Source organism: Vulpes vulpes, chromosome 2 (genome assembly GCF_048418805.1).
Source record: "Vulpes vulpes isolate BD-2025 chromosome 2, VulVul3, whole genome shotgun sequence".
Lineage (NCBI taxonomy): Eukaryota > Metazoa > Chordata > Mammalia > Carnivora > Canidae > Vulpes > Vulpes vulpes.
Genome location: NC_132781.1, coordinates 76,027,353 through 76,043,864, shown reverse-complemented (window position 1 = coordinate 76,043,864; position 16,512 = coordinate 76,027,353). Strand labels below are relative to the sequence as shown.

At 40.8% G+C, this 16,512-nt stretch overlaps 1 protein-coding gene and 1 pseudogene across 7 annotated transcripts in view; one reads left to right on the top strand and one right to left on the bottom strand.

Annotated features, from left to right (window-relative positions):
* CRACD (capping protein inhibiting regulator of actin dynamics) overlaps window positions 1-16,512 on the top strand; it is a 272,284-nt gene that overhangs the window by 42,337 nt on the left and 213,435 nt on the right. The window lies entirely within an intron of this gene.
* LOC140596143 (peroxiredoxin-1 pseudogene) lies at window positions 8,664-9,261 on the bottom strand (annotated as a pseudogene).

Sequence of the window (16,512 nt, the reverse complement as noted above, 5' to 3'; positions counted from 1 at the left end):
GGAGGGCTCTAAGCAAAAGAGGGCCATGAGCTGGGTTTTTTAAATCTTACTTTATTTACATCCAGTTAATTAGAATATAGTGTATCATTAGTTTCAGATGTAGAATTCATTTATTCATCAACTGCATATAGCACTCCGTGCTCATTACATCACATGCCCTCCTTAATGCCCATCACCCAGTTACCCATCCCCCTACATAGAGCTGGTTAATTTTTTAAAATTTCATTCTGGATGCTGTGTAAAGAATGGATTTAAGGAAGGCAAGAGCAGAAGCAGGGATACTAATGAGGGACAGCTGTAGAAATCTAAGCAAAAGACTATGGTGTCTTTTATGAGGAAGGTGGTAGAGGGGAATGCAGTGAAATGGATAAATTTGGGATGTGTTTTGGTATAGAGCCTATAGGACCTGCTAATGGATTTGAAATGGGACATGGGGGAAATAGAAATCAGGGATGACTTCTCAGTTTCTGGTAAGCAACTGGGTAAATGGTGATGAACTTTATTTATTTATTTATTTATTTATTTATTTATTTATTTATTTATTTTTATGATAGTCACACAGAGAGAGAGAGAGAGAGAGAGAGAGAGAGAGAGAGGCAGAGACACAGGCAGAGGGAGAAGCAGGCTCCATGCACCGGGAGCCTGACGTGGGATTCGATCCCGGGTCTCCAGGATTGCGCCCTGGGCCAAAGGCAGGCGCCAAACCGCTGCGCCACCCAGGGATCCCAGTGATGAACTTTAAAGAAAGGCTTGGATTTGGAGGGAAAGAGCCAGGAATCTCAGTTACGGAGGTAGCAATAGACATGGCTTATGAGTAGGCTTTTGGATTTGGTAAAAACAAAACTTTTATTCAATGCTTCCAAGAACAGAGGACATCAAATTCTACTTGATAAATTGAAAACTGTTATAAATGTATAGTTTTTCTTCCTACATCATGAGTTGTCAGAAGTAGTAGACCAGAAAGGTTGGGGAAATAAAGAAAGTGGAAAATAGAAACAAGAGGAATAAACAAATGAGGAAGACACAGAGATGGAGAGATACAGAAAGAAAAATTACAGACAAAAAAAAGACATTCAAAATTAGAGACGCAAAGGATATGCATATGCACATAGATTCTCTACACTTAGAGCTACAGAGATATAAAGGAGGTCAGAACATTTTTCTTTTATTGTAATTAACTATAGAAGTGATGCTCAGATACGGGCCAAAAGCAGATGAGACAAAAAAACCTTTGCAAAAGGAGGAAAATAACCTTATTTTATCTTTTTTTTTTTTGCTAGAGAGAATATTGCACCCTGAAATACTTTCAGGATGAAATGGTTTTCATAATTTGTTATTAGTTAAGGGGGCAGGTTGAATAATGATCTGAAAAATATATCAGTGGCAAAGCAGAATTTACTTTTGTAAAGAAAAGAGACACCTCAAAGGGGTTCTTTCTCCTTAATGGAAAAAGTAACAAATTAACTTTCAATTAATGGGTAAAGTTGAGCTATGAGAAGAAACACATAAATACACAGTGAATATATACATACATTCTACATCAAACTATACCCTAGGGATCCCTGGGTGGCGCAGCGGTTTGGCGCCTGCCTTTGGCCCAGGGCGCGATCCTGGAGACCCGGGATCGAATCCCACATCGGGCTTCCGGTGCATGGAGCCCGCTTCTCCCTCTGCCTGTGTCTCTGCCTCTCTCTCTCTCTCTCTCTCTCTCTGACTATCATAAATAAATAAAAATTAAAAAAAAAAAACAAAAAAAAAACAAACAAACTATACCCTAAACCCATCTAAATTTCTTGATGTAATAAGTAGTTTCCATTTAGACTAGAAAAACACTTTGAGATATTTGTTTGAATATTGTAAATAGGATCTGTATTCATGCTAGATCCATTGTTTATTTTCTTTAAAATTGGTTATTGGTTAAAAATGTGTTTACTAGAAATCCACAGAACTTACAAATGAATCAGTTCAGAAGGGAGATACGAGTAACAAGATTTTTTAGGTAAGTGTATTATTAGAAGTCCAAGAAACACACTATGTGTACTATTAGAGGAAATAGATTATCAGGACCTCCACTCTGCTTCCCTCCAAAAGGCCAGTGAAGCTCAATCACAAATAATAAAAATAATTGAGAGAGTTTAAGCTATGGAACTACATTGGGTTGAAAAGTCAGGAACTGTGCATGGCTGAGGATTTTTCTTTCTTTCCTTTTTTTTTTTTTTTTTAAGGTAAGCTCTACACCCAGTGTGGTTCTCAAACTTATAGTCCTGAGATCAAGAATCTCCTGCTCCATCGACTGAGCCAGTGAGATGCCCCACGATTTTTCTTTTTATCTCTACCCTTTCCTCCTTTTCTCTGTTCCTTCCTCCTTCTATATCTCCTTTTCTTTTTTTAAAATATTTTATTTATTCACGAGAGACACACACAAAGAGAGAGGTAGAGACACAGGCAGAGGGAGAAGCAGGCTCCATGCAGGGAGCCCTATGTGGGATTCGGTCCTGGGTCTCCAGGATCACGCCCTAGGCTGAAGGCAGTGCTAAACCGCTGAGCCACCCATTTTCCTTCTTCTTTTCTTTTTAAAATTCTTATATTTCCTCAAGAGGACATTCAGAGGACACTTATTTAAAACATTACACATGGGTTCTGTTATTTATGAATATGTCCCAGTATTTCTGTGAAAAAACTGGACTAGATTTTCTAAAATCTATTAAAATAATACTATGAAACTTGCATTTATCCTCTTTTCTTGGCTTCTTGCCTTTTAGGATATTTATGACAATGTTCATAGTACTGTTAGCATCAGGGCCAGCTCTACTGGCTTCAGGACAGAACGAGGCCATGGGTGATGAGATATGTTTGATGAGATGACTGGCGATATATTAGGATTTATAAAGACAGACAAAATATCAGTACTTATTAGCGAATGAAATTAAATGTCTGCCACAGAGGAGTTCTGTATGAATGGTCATTCAGAATAGAGAGCTACAATAGAAAATAGTCTGTTTGTTAGTATGGAAAGTTTTATGCAGGAAGTATTACCGTTTGAGTTTTCCTTGGAAGTTTTGAGGTGAGTTTTGATTATTACGCATAACTTGAAAGGTTGAGTGAATGGGTTACATATGATGAAACTGTGTTATGTATTGAAAGAGAGACATTTTGACCTGAATTGCCGTTTAAACTACACAGCAGCTGATGCCTATGGATTGCCACATAGCTGTTCAGCTAGGTTTTATATGAGAATGGGGGTGGGTAGAGTGGAGTGGAGTGCTGATGCTTTCTTGGCCAAGAACAAGGCATAGTTCCAGACATACCTTCTCTACAAACACCTTTACACAGGTGACAGGAGATTAGATTTTAGGAGGCACTTTAAGAGGAAGAGAAGAGGGGATCCCTGGGTGGCTCAGCGGTTTGGCGCCTGCCTTTGGCCCAGGGAGCGATCCTGGAGTCACAGGATCGAGTCCCATGTCGAGTCCCATGTCAAGTCCCATGTCGAGTCCCATGTCGAGCCCCGGGCTCCCGGCATGGAGCCTGCTTCTCCCTATCTCTGCCTCTCTTTTTCTCTCTCTATATCTATCATGAATGAATAAATAAATCTTTTAAAAAAAAAAAAGAAGAGAGGAGAGTGGACATGGAGAGTCTGAGAGATGTGTTGCCCATCACTAAATATTTTCCTCCCATTTGATACTACTCACCTAGGAGTTCTTGAAAAATTAGTAGTAGTATTTATTTAGTTTATTTATGTGGCTCTCATGAATACCCTTAACAACTCCCTTTTTACCTTCAAGTGGGAATTACTGCCAGTCTGTATTTGGCTGATGGTCATATCAGCACTAAGTGTGGTGGTTGAGAGAGCTCCCTGGACCCAGAGCCAAGGAAACAATTGTATAAGCTCTCCTGCTAATCAGCCGTGTGCCCTAAAGAAAGCCTCTGCCTTGCTGGGGACCATAGTTTTCATCTATAACAGGAGTTGAGAGCCTTTTTTGTAATGTACCAGAAAGTAAGTGTTTTAGGCTTCCCAGGCCACATGGGATCTCTTGAATATTCTACTATTCTACTTTGGTTTTACTTGTTTGTTATAACCCCTAAAAATATAAAAACCATACTTAGCTCCTGGGCCATACAAAAGCAGATTGTGTGCTGGATTTGATTCCCTCGCCTAGGTTGCTGACCCCTGATCTATGTAATAGAAAAGGAGGGGGAAAAATAAAAAGGAAGAATTTGAACTGGCAGTTTTTAGATGTAGGACTGTGAGGAATAGCACGCTCAAGAGTAGATTCTGAGAGCAAGAGTTTTTGTTTGCTTGTTTTTTTGTTTTAAATATGTTTTTTCATGACATAATTTCTCTTGTAATTTTCTTGGTTTTAAATTTGATTCCATTCTTACCTCCGGTTCTTCTGTTCTCCAAATATATTGTTACTTACTATTCTGTAGTAGTCATCAAATTTCTTCTTGCATACAGATTGCTAGGAGAAGGAAACAGGTTAGAGGAATGGCTGTCTTTGCAGATGGAGATGTGACCTTTCCCTTACAGAAAGGGAAGTGGCCTGTTGTATTGCTCCTGGAGGCCTGAGCAAAGACCGGAGTATTAAACAGGCCGACCCCAGCAACTCTGAATTCTGGGAGGGACCTGGGAATGGCAGGGGACGGCTGGGAGTGAATGTTAAGAAAGACTCCAATTCTTCCTTTCTGATAATGTTGAATGTTTTTACTCACACTTAACCAACGGTCCAAAGCTCTGTTTAGAGTCTCCTTGGCCTATTTTGGAATGTGATGACATTTTGGTTTCCTGGAAGACAAGACCCCGAAGAGGGCACTATGGACCACATGCCCCAGAATCCCCCCACAATATATCCGTGTCCTGTGCTCCCTCCTACTTTTCTCCTCTTCTCTGCCCACTTAAGTGATTTCCACAGCAGTCAGGAGCTGTCCAGCCACATCGCTTTCCCAACATGTGAGTTTCTCCATTGTGGCTTTTGGCAGGTACAGTTGGTGAATTGCATGTGGTCCAATTATTGACTTCAGCGCTTTGATTCTAGGACCACTTTGAACATTTTCCTTCTATCCTCAGGCAGGCACATTTGACAAGAAAGCCTACACCAAGCTCTACTTTTTCGCCTTCTGTTTACTTCCCTACCACAGTAATTGGGTAATGGCTCCTAACACTCCACAAAAATGCTGTCTCTTTTTTCCCTTTGGAAGGCTCACTGGTGATTTTGGCACTGATACATGGAATGGACACTTTTTTAATCTTTTCCTAACTGAACATCTTTGTTGCAAGGACACTGTTGGCCATTGGCATACGGTGAAATGCTTTATTACCAGGTTTCTTGGATCCTTCCCATGTTTTTTGCCACTCCTTCCCCTGCAGCACTGCCCCGGTTTTACCCCTAACCCCTCTGTCCACCCCTCTAATGTTTCAGTTTTTCAGAGTTCCTTCTAAAACTCTCTTCTACATGCTCCATTTATTTTTGAGGTGTTAACTGTCACCTCCATGCTTGTGGCTGTCAAATGTGTAATCCATCTCTACCTTTCCCCTAACTTTACTCTCCTTCATCCTGATGCTTGACAGACATCGTAGAATTCACTTCACATCAAACTTACCCCAATGCCTTTTTATTATTATTTTTTATTTATTTATTTTTAAAGATTTTATTTATTTATTCATGAGAGACACAGAGAGAGAGAGGCAGAGACACAGGCAGAGGGAGAAGCAGGCTCCATGCAGGGAGCCTGACGTGGGACTCAATCCTAGGTCTCCAGAATCAGGCCCTGGGCTGAAGGCAGTGCTAAACCGCTGAGCCACCCGGGCTGCCCCCCAATGCCTTTTTAAAACCTGAAGTCACTCAGCCAGAAGTGTGAACATCTTTGTAGACCTACATGTTTCTCTATTTTTTTTAAAAAAGCTTTTTTAATTTTTTTTTAATGATTTTATTTATTTATTCATGAGAGACAGAGAGAGAGAGAGGCAGAGACACAGGCAGAGGGAGAAGCAGGCTCCATGCAGGGAACCCGACATGGGACTTGATCACCGGTCTCCAGGATCAAACCCTGGAGGTGCTAAACCGCTGAAGGCGGTGCTAAACCGCTGAGCCACCTGGGCTGCCCTAAAAAAAGCTTTAAGAATTTTTTATGTATTATTTCTTAAAGATTTATTTATTTATTTGAGTGTGTGTGTGTGTGTGTGTGTGTGTGTGTGTGTATGGGGAGGGGCAGAGGGAGAGAGAGAGAAAGAGAATCTTCAGCAGACTCCCTGCTGAGCACAGATCCCAATCCCAGGACCCTGACATCATGAGCTGAGCCAAAATGAAGAGTCAGATGCTTAACTGCCTGAGACACCCAGGTGTCCCTACCTGTTTCTCTTTTGGTCACTTCCTTCCCTACCTAATCGTTTAGCAAATTATGCTGATTTTATCTCCTAACTGCTTCTCCCGTGTCTCTCCTCTCTGCTACCGCGTTATTAATTCAGGCTCTCATCCTGCCTTTCTGCTTTTTCTCTAAAATTTTGTTTTTCTTAAATCCGTCCTTCCCTGGGTAGCCATACCGAATATTCAAACCTGTTGCCATGTCACAGTCCCTAAAATTCTTCAGTGGCTAACAGAATAAAACCCAAACTCTTTAGCATGATCCAGCTCCTCTACCTCTCCAGACCCGTTTCTTGATAATCTTTGTCCACTTTACCTTCCAGTAATGCCACATTTTTAGAGTTCCTGGAGCAGTGCTTGCACTTTCATGTTTCCATGCCTTTCCTTGTTTTGCTCCTTTTGTCCTTGCTAATTTCTATGTGTACTTCAAAACAAAGTTTAGATTTGTTCCCACACATTATGCATCCCTTTCTCTTAACCACTTTTATTGAAGTGATCTGTTGATAGCTCTGTGTCTGTGGATGGCACTCCTCCAAGACAAAGGAATCCTGTTTGTCCCTCATTGAATCCCAAAGCTTTCCTCTCATTTAGCCCTTATGACAACCCTAGGCAGTTGATATTATTGTGCCTGTTCTATAGATGAAGAAACTAAAGGTCAAAAGAAGCTAAATAAGTATCTTGCTGGGACGCCTGGGTGGCTCAGCGGTTGAGCGTCTCCCTTTGGTTCAGGGTGTGGGCTCCCCACAGGGTGCCTGTTTCTCCCTCTGCCTGTGTCTCTGCCTCTCTCTCTGTTTCTCATGAATAAATAAATAAAATCTTATTAAATAAATAAATAAATATCTTGTCTAATAGCACATAGATAATGTAGCAGGAGTGTAAGCGATTGGTCAGTATTTACACAGACTAGCTACACATTCAGAATGAAACAATAACTTGCATTAATTGTAAGCTTAAGAAATACTTTTGCCAACATTATCTTGTGACTTTTTGGACAATGGATAGAATAGTAGGTTTGGCGTTAAAGGCCTAGGTTAAAATATTGTTTTGGCCATTTCTAGCCAAACTGATTCATGCCAGGTTACCTCCTCTGAGCATTGCCTCATCTTACTTAAAGCAAGCATAATAATAATTGAACAAGTACTGCATGTGGAAGTGCTTTTGTAAGGGGTGTACAAATATAACTTATTAGTTTTTCACTTGAGTTTACATATATGGATACACCTCAGAGAACAGATTCTGGCCAAGTTATCCTTATTCTTTCACAGTATTGTACCTCAGCCTGTTTACTTATAAATTAGAGAGATTTTCCTTTAGTTGTGAAGAATAAATGAATTAGTGTTTAGTATAACAAGGAGAGTGCAACACTTAGAATGCCTGGTATAAGTTTAGGAGTACAAATGTACATGCCTTAAAAATCTCCTACCTTAATTTGAAGTAGGATTTCATGTGCCGGATAAATTGGGTCAGTCTTTAAGTGAAAGGAGCTTGTATTGCTCCAGCCACAGAGCTTCTTATCCTGCCTTTTGTTAGCAGTAAACATGATGCTTCCCTCTCCCTCTCTGCTCTGTTGCTGCTTTTGTTACCGGAGGGTTCACTTTGCAGATTTTTTTTCTGAGCCCTATCACTTTTCTTGATAGAATGTCTGCTGTTAAGTTGCCACCTATGGGCATTATTTCCTGTAGGGAACCTAGCCGGTGTGTGTATAAGAATCATTCAGACAAAGTCATTTTGGTGAGAATATTACAGGATTTTATGGTCTGCAACACTGGGTTCCCAGTTGAATTGCTTCAAGTACTTACCTATAAAGGAGAAGGTTTTATTTCATGGGCTGAGTTTCAAGTTATCCTTAATTTGTATAAAAAAGTTCTTGATGAGAAGTTTTACATTTACTATGTATCTTCACTTGAAAATTTTATTTAAAAATGGTTTCATTTATTTACCAGAAATACATTGAACGGCACCTATGTGCCAGAAACTACTCTGGTGAGGGGATTGAGTAGAGACACACATTCTCCCTTCCTTGAGTTTATGTAGTAATCTGGAAGGTATACTTTTTTTTTTCTCCGTTAAAGTTTAATAGAAACAACAAAAGATCAAAAGTGATGCCCTGCTACTGTACACATCAGTTGGCCTGCCCCATAGCACAGCTCAGACCATTCTCTCCAGAGGAAGAAAGGCTGGCCTCCCCAAACCCTGCAGGAAAGGCCTGTCTCCACATCTGCACAGAGTCTAAAGTCTTGTTTTAAGCATGACAGTAGTACAAAAAAAGATTCTGTTTTCATGGATGCCCACTACAGCCCGGCCCTAAAATGGTGAGGCGCTCACTTCTGCTTAGAGAAATATTCTTTGCTCTTCTGGACATCAGGCTTTATGGTATCACTGCCAGGCTTCCAGCCAGCTGGGCATAATTCCCCATGCTTGTCAGTGAACTGGAAGGCCTGAACCAGTTGCAGAGTCTCATCCACAGAGTGACCAACAGGAAGGTCATTTACAGTGATCTGCCAAAGGATACCTTTATCAATGATAAAGAGGCCCCTGAACAAGATGCCTTCATCAGCCTTTAAGACTCCATAGTCCTGAGCAGTGGTATGCTTGGGGTCTGATACCAAGGGAATGTTCATAGGTCCCAGTCCTCCTTGTTTCATGCCAGGTGACAGAAATGAGAATCCACAGAAGCACCAATCACTTGACAGTTGCGTTTCTTAAATTCTTCTGCCCTGTCACAGAAAGCAATGACCTCCGTGGGGCACAACAAGGTGAAGTCAAGAGGATGAAAGAAGAATACGATGTATTTTCCTTTGTAGTCAGACAGGCTGAGGTCTTTGAACTGGCCATCTGGCATAACAGCCATGGCTTTGAAGTTGGGAGCAGGATGCCCAATTTTGGCATTTCCTGAAGACATCTTGTTACCAGCAGCACTGAAGAGAATAAGCGCCGAAGACCAGTCAGGAAGAAGATGCTGGAATGTATACTTTAAATGAGTTAGTTACATTCACATGTGATGACTATAATGACAAGGGAAATGCAGAGTTCAGGGAAGTTGTAACAGACTGTTGCAGGGTCATTTGCCTCACACCCCTTTTCTAGGATCACCACTTATACCCAGTCATCCACCTACTTATTGTTATAGCTGACCCAGTGATGGGATCATGGTTGATTGGTTCAAAGGTGAGCACCTGTTAAGCCAGGCCAATTACTTCTCCCCCAGGAATTTTTGAAATGTAATGGAGGTGGGGATCCCTGGGTGGCTCAGCAGTTTAGCGCCTGCCTTCGGCCCAGGGCATGATCCTGGAGTTCCTGGGATCAAGTCCCGCATCAGGCTCGCTGCATGGAGCCTGCTTCTCCTTCTGCCTGTGTCTCTGCCTCTCTTTCTGTGTCTCTCTCATGAATGAATAAATATAATCTTTAAAAATAAAAATAAAAAAAAAGAAATATAACAACAGAAAATCCAAGGACTTTCTGGATGTCTAAACATGGGAGCTCTTAGGGCTGCCAGAAGGCCTGGAGGAGGGGAAAAAGCCCCAGTAAGAGCATGGGAGGAAATGAATCTGAAACTCAGAGGTATGGAAACCAGAGACAGATAGAAAGTTCTGGCAGCATTTGGGTTGCTGGTTAGAGGTCTTTGTGAGATCCAACCTGGGTACCCAGAATTTTTAAAATAAATTTCCCTTTCTTTTTTTGCTTAAGGTAGTTTGGGTTGAATATGTGTTGTATGACACCAGAGCACATACAGACATGTATGGCTTGGGAACCTAACCCAAATTAAGGAATCAGGGAAAGCCACTTGCAACATATGTTTACACGGTGTTTTTTTTTTTTAATTTTTATTTATTTATGATAGTCACAGAGAGAGAGAGAGAGGCAGAGACACAGGCGGAGGGAGAAGCAGGCTCCATGCACCGGGAGCCCGATATGGGATTCGATCCCGGGTCTCCAGGATCGCGCCCTGGGCCAAAGGCAGGCGCCAAACCGCTGCGCCACCCAGGGATCCCTACACGGTGTTTTATTTCTAGTTAGATTCCCTGGTTAGCCCATAAATGATTGTTTAACCCCTAGTGTATCTAGAATTGATTTTTGTTTTTCCTTAGAATGGATGGATTCATTCATTCATATTGAAGACCTGGTATGTTCTAGGGGCTAGGCATTGGAGAAGTAAAAATATTTACAATGTACTGCCTCTGAGGAGCATTTGCTCTCTACTAAACCTCTTGCCTGTGTTGTCATACGCAGACATAGGCTAATCTGTGAAACTAACTTCTATATGATATTATGTCTATGGTAAATGCATTTACTAGTTAGTGGGGAGAAAAATTTGTGCCCTTAATTGCAGTTCATTAATGCAATGAATATTTTTTTGAATACCTTTTATGTGTCAGGCACTGTTCCAAGCTCTGGAAATAGTGATGAAGAAAAGGTTCTGCTGTTTTGAAGCTTAAATTTTAGTTGGGGGAGATGGGCAATAAACAGGGAACAAGAGGCACCTAGGTGGCTCAGTTAGTTGAGTGTCTGCCTTTGGTTCAGGTCATAATCCCGGGCCCCTGGGATGGAGTTCTGCATCGGGCTGAACAAGGAGCCTGCTTCTCCCTCTCCTATCTGCTCATTCTCTCTCTATCTCTGTCTCTCTCAAATAAATAAATAAAATCTTAAAAAAAAAAAAGTGAACAAATAAGCAGAAAATTTACTCAATGGCATGTGCCATGAAGAAAAATAAAAGAAGATCCCCTAAGTGATGTAGCCAGTTAAGCATCTGACTCTTGGTTTTATCTCAGGCCGTGATCTTAGGGTTGTGAGATCAAGCCTGTGTCAGGCTCTGCACTCAACACGAAGTCTGCTTCAGATTCTTTCTCTCCTTCTCCCCCCATGCCTCACTCGTGCTCTCTTACTCTCTCTCTCTCTTTCTAAAGTAAATAAATCTTTAAGAAGAAAAAAGAGAATGCTGTGGACAAGGGTGACTGAAGAATGGGGCAGTGGAGAGTGACTTAGGGATCGGAGAAGATGTCACTATAGAAGGAGCTTTTCAGCTGAGATGCACCTGAGTCAGGGAAAGAAGGGAACAGGGTGCTTCCAGAAATGTGCTTCTCCACCAGCTATGAGATGGGGACTACTGGGTCCTGAGGAGCAATCCCTTTGGTATAGGCATGGACTGTCCCAGGTAGAGGCCTGGACTGACAAGTAGCTATGGGTGGCATTTGAGCACTAAATGTGACTGGTCCAAATCAAAATGTTCAAGGGTTAAATGTATACTGGATTCTGAAGACTTAGTATGAAAAGAAAAAATAATGTATTATTTAAATATTAATATTGAGTACACAATGAATTGATATTTGACATAATTATATAAAATAAATGATTAAAATAAATTTCATTGGTTCCTTTTACTTTTTTAATGCGACTGCTAGAAAATTCAAAATTGCACCTGTGACTCGTGTTGTTTTTCTGTTGGACAGCACTGGTATGGGTGAATTAGCCAGTGCTTTGGACTTAGACTGATGGAGGTTTGAGTACTTACTGGGGTGTTGTAGTGTTTTTTTTTTTTTTTTTTAAGATTTTATTATTCATTCATAGAGACACAGGGAGAGAGAGAGAGAGGCAGAGACACAGGCAGAGGGAGAAGCAGGCTCCATGCAGGGACCCGACGTGGGACTCCATCCCCGGTCTCCAGGATCATGCCCTGGCAGCGGCTAAACAGCTGCGCCATCGGGGCTGCCCTGTTGTAGTGGTTTCTGTATTTTTTATTTTATTTTATTTTATTTTATTTTTTACTGTGGACAGTTTACTTGATTCTCCTCAGTTGGTTTTCATCTATAGTGGAGCTAATCATACTGTCTTGTAGAGTTGTCTTGAGGATTAAATCAGACTTCTGTGTCTTCTGTGACTTCTGTGTCTTCTGTGTGCCAGGCACTGGGAAGTCATGATGGCCTGATTTAGAAATGTTAGTTCCTTTCCCCACTCTGTGATGTGACATAAGTTAGGCCTGCCTTGTGGGTACTTGAGTTGGTTTGGAACTAAGGAGTGACTGTTGAGAAATTGCTTTACAGGTTTATGACACTATATATATTGATTTGCATTTTTGCCTTATATTTATTCTCATCTTACAAATAAAGAGATTACATTTCTAGCCAGGTTGGCCCTGTAGAGTTCCCTAGGCACACAGAACCTGGCCTCCTGTTTCCTGCCTCCCGGCTAACTATCCTTCCTTTGAATGGCTGTCGTTTTTCTCCACAAGGTAGGTGAGTTCTTCCACTGGAAGCCCTGAAAAGGAATTCTGCTGCCAGATTCCATGCCAAAGTGATGCCTTATCTTCTAAATGTCGTTGATACTCTTGTTCTACAAAAGTGACAATACCAGAATCCTGAAGACCTTGTTTATGCTTCAAGAGATTAGGTAACCAGAAGCCCTTCTGGCCCAAGGCCATGTAAGATAGTGATTGGTTGGAAGAGAATGCTGATGCCTTTTATTTTGGCAGAAACTCAAAGGCTTTTCCTTCCTTGGTGGTCTCTCTTTCTCTGTCAGTAATGTAAGCACCGTTGCTGGCACGTCCTGGGCTTCAGGTTTGGGACACTGGCAATTAAAATGATTTGGTTCCAATAGGGAAACTTTAAAATGATCTCATTTGGAAGACTGAATGCGGCTTCTTGTTAAGATCGGAAGTCAATTGCATAGCATGGACAAGTTTGCCTAAATTTTAGTTCAAGTGTTATTTATTGACCCTGGTGTTAGAAAAAATGGTTTTCTATCTTTCTTTTTTAAAGATTTATTTGAGAGAGAGCACATGAGAGTGAGCATGGGGTGGTGAAGGGGCAGAGGGAGAGGGAGAGAATCTTGAGCAGATTCTCCACAGAGCATGGAGCCTTGAACCCAATGTGGGGCTTCATTTCACAACCCTGAGATCATGACCTAAGCTGAAATTAAGAGTCGGCTGCTTAACCAACTGAGCCACCCAGGCATCTCGGTGTTTTACTATCTTATTAAATATCTGAGGGATTTGAAAATTGTATTTGGAAAACTATTCTAAATACAGTGAAAACTGTGTTGGCTTATACATATATGTTTTCTTCCACTAATTACTTGCTTCCTTTGAATCCTTGTGTCTCAAATTGCTTATACTATCTTCCCTAACAGGTCTTAATAATGTTTGCAACTCCACTCCATTGGCTACTGCAGTCCTTTGACTGGAGATGTTGGCATAAGAAAATATAGGAGAAATTTATGTATAATGATCTATGCATTTATATTCATTTATATGTATTCCAGAATTCCATATACATTTAACAGAATTCTCTGAAATCGTAAAAATTATATTTCTTGTAGTAAAAGCAAAGAAATGTAATTATTTTATGTACTGATTTATATATCCACCAGTAGAGGAAGAGGTACAATTTATCTACATCCTTATCACCATTCATTATTGACAGCTTGATTGTTGCCCATTTCATGAGAATAAAATGATATTTCTTAGGATTTTTGACATGTTGGATCTTCCCCTCTGTGAATTTGCTCCATCATCAGTGTTATTCATTTACCATTTGTGATTTGGTTTTGTTTTTTGCCTTCTAGTTTCAAGGAAATCCTTATATATTGTGGATCTTCTCTCTGTCAGTTCTTTGTCTTTTAGCTTTGTTCATATTGTCATCAGTCAGGAAGAAGTAAGGAACCTTAACAGTTTCTTCCTTTATGATTGATAGTTTTTGTTTTTTTTTAAGAAATGGCATAAAGCTAAATGTGAGTTGAGAATGGTATTTTAAACAAGATGTTAAAATAGAACTAATAAAAATATTGATAAATTATATTACATCAAAGTTTAAAACAATGTATAGTTTAAATCCTATCATATTCTCATTCTTTCATTCATTCAACAAATATTTATTCTCCACAGTGTGCCAGGGACTTTCCTGGGCTCTGAGGATATAGCTGTGTACAAAAATCCCTATTCTCTTTCACTTCCATTTTGGTCACAGGGACAAAAATAAATTTAAAATCAAGAACATGCAGTTTAGGCATGCCTGGGTGGCTCAGTAGTTGAGCATCTGCCTTTGGCTCAGGTCATGATCTCAGGGTCCTGGGATTGAGTTCTGCATTGGGCTCCCCTCGAGGAGCCTGCTTCTCCCTCTGCTTATGTCTCTGCCTCTCTCTCTGTGTCTCTTATGAATAAATTTAAAAAAACTTAAAAAGGGGATCCTTGGGTGGCTCAGCAGTTTCACACCTGCCTTTGGCCCAGGGTGTGGTCCTGGGTCCCGGGATCGAGTTCCATGTCGGGCTCCCAGCATGGAGCCTGCTTCTCCCTCTGCCTCTCTCTCTCTCTCTCTCTCTCTCTGTTTATCATTAAAAAAAAAAAACCTTAAAAAAAAGAACATGCAGTTTATCAATACTGTCATTATCACAATGGGGAAATATCAATGACTGCCATAGAGAAACAGCAGGGAAGGGGAATATGGGAGTGTTACAGTTATAAATAGAATTGTTAGGGAAGCCTCACTCAGGAGTAATGTTTGGGCAAAGACCTGAAGAAATCAGGGTTGTAGCATGTGGCTGTAATGGGAAAGAGTAAACTAAGCTGAGGACAGAGAGGGTGGAAAGGCTCTGAATTGATGGTGTGCCTGGCTTGTTCAAGGAATAGCAGGACTGGGTGGCTGGAGTGGAGTTAGGTAGGGGAAATGTAGTGGGAGATGAGGTAACCTGGTACCCTCATGTGAGACCTTGAAGGCCATTGCAAAGACTTTGGCTTTTACCTCAGTGGGATGGAAAGTCATTGGACAATTCTGACAGAGAATGATATAATCTAACTTTAAGGGTCACTTTGATGTCTGCATGGAGAATAATAAGGGGCAGAGACCAGGTAGGAGGCTCTTGCTTATATAGTTGAAACATAATGGTCTGTTGGAGTGATGAGAAGTAGTCAGATTTTAGATATGTTTTTTATATATTTCATATTTTTCAAAGGTAGAACCAAGAAAATTTGATGATGGTTTGGATGTGGGAAGTGAGAGAAAGACAAGAGTCAAGGATGATGCTGAAGTTTTCTGTCTGAGCCATTGGAAGTTTGGAGTTGCTGTTTATTGAGATGGGGAAGATTGTGGAAGGAGCAGGTTTGGAGGGGAAGGTCAGAGGTTCAGCTTTGGGCATATTACATTGGAGGTGTCTATTAGCTATTCAAGGAGAGTTGGTAGAGGTTGCAAAGGAATATATGAGGTTGGAGTTCAGGGGAGAGAACCAAATTGGAAATAAACATTCAGGAAGCATCAGTATATGCTGAATAGTTGGTATTTAAAGGTATGAGACTGGATGAAGTTACCCAGAGAATGAGTATAAATTATGAGAAGAAGAGACTCAAGATCTGAGCCCTGGACTACTTCAATGTTTAGAGGCTTGGGACATGAGGAAGACTCAGCAGAGACTGAGAAAGTCTCCAGTGAGGTAGTGATGAGGAAATTCTGGAGCCAAGATAGTGTTTTGAGAAAAGAAGGAGCAATCCACTGTGTGTGTGATGCTGCTGACAGGAAAAGGATAATGAGGACTGAGAATTGACCATTGGATTTAGCCATATGAAGGTCATTGGCGACATAAAGAAGAGCAGTTGAGTGGAATGGTGGTAGAGACAGACTTATTGGAATAGGTTTAAGGGATAGTCGAAGGATCTGAATTGGAGACAGCAAAGAGAGACGGCTTTTTAAATTTTGCTGTAATGTAGAGCAGAGAAATGGGGCAGAAGTTATAAATGGAGACAAAGAAGTTTTTTTTAAGATGGGAAATATAGCCTGTTTATATGTTCCAACATATGCCAACTGTATGCTTGAGTGGGAAAATTAATGATGTAGGAAAAGGGGGGAGAATTGGTGGAGCCTGCCCTGTTGAATGGCTAAGAGTGGATGAAGTCTGATGTACAAAGTGGAGTGGTTAGCCTTAGGAAAATGGAAACATCATTCACAGTAGTGGGAGGGAAGAGAGAATACCATACATGCACCCAGCTACAGATAGGCAAGTGGATGCAGTGGTGAGAGCTTGTGGAAGTTTTAGAGAAGCGGCATTTTCATTTTTGATCTGATTTTTAGTTGGCAGTTATTTTTATTTATTTATTTTTAGGATTTTATTTATTTATTCCTGAGAGACACACACACACACAGAGAAAGAGAGGGGCAGAGACACAGGCAGAGGG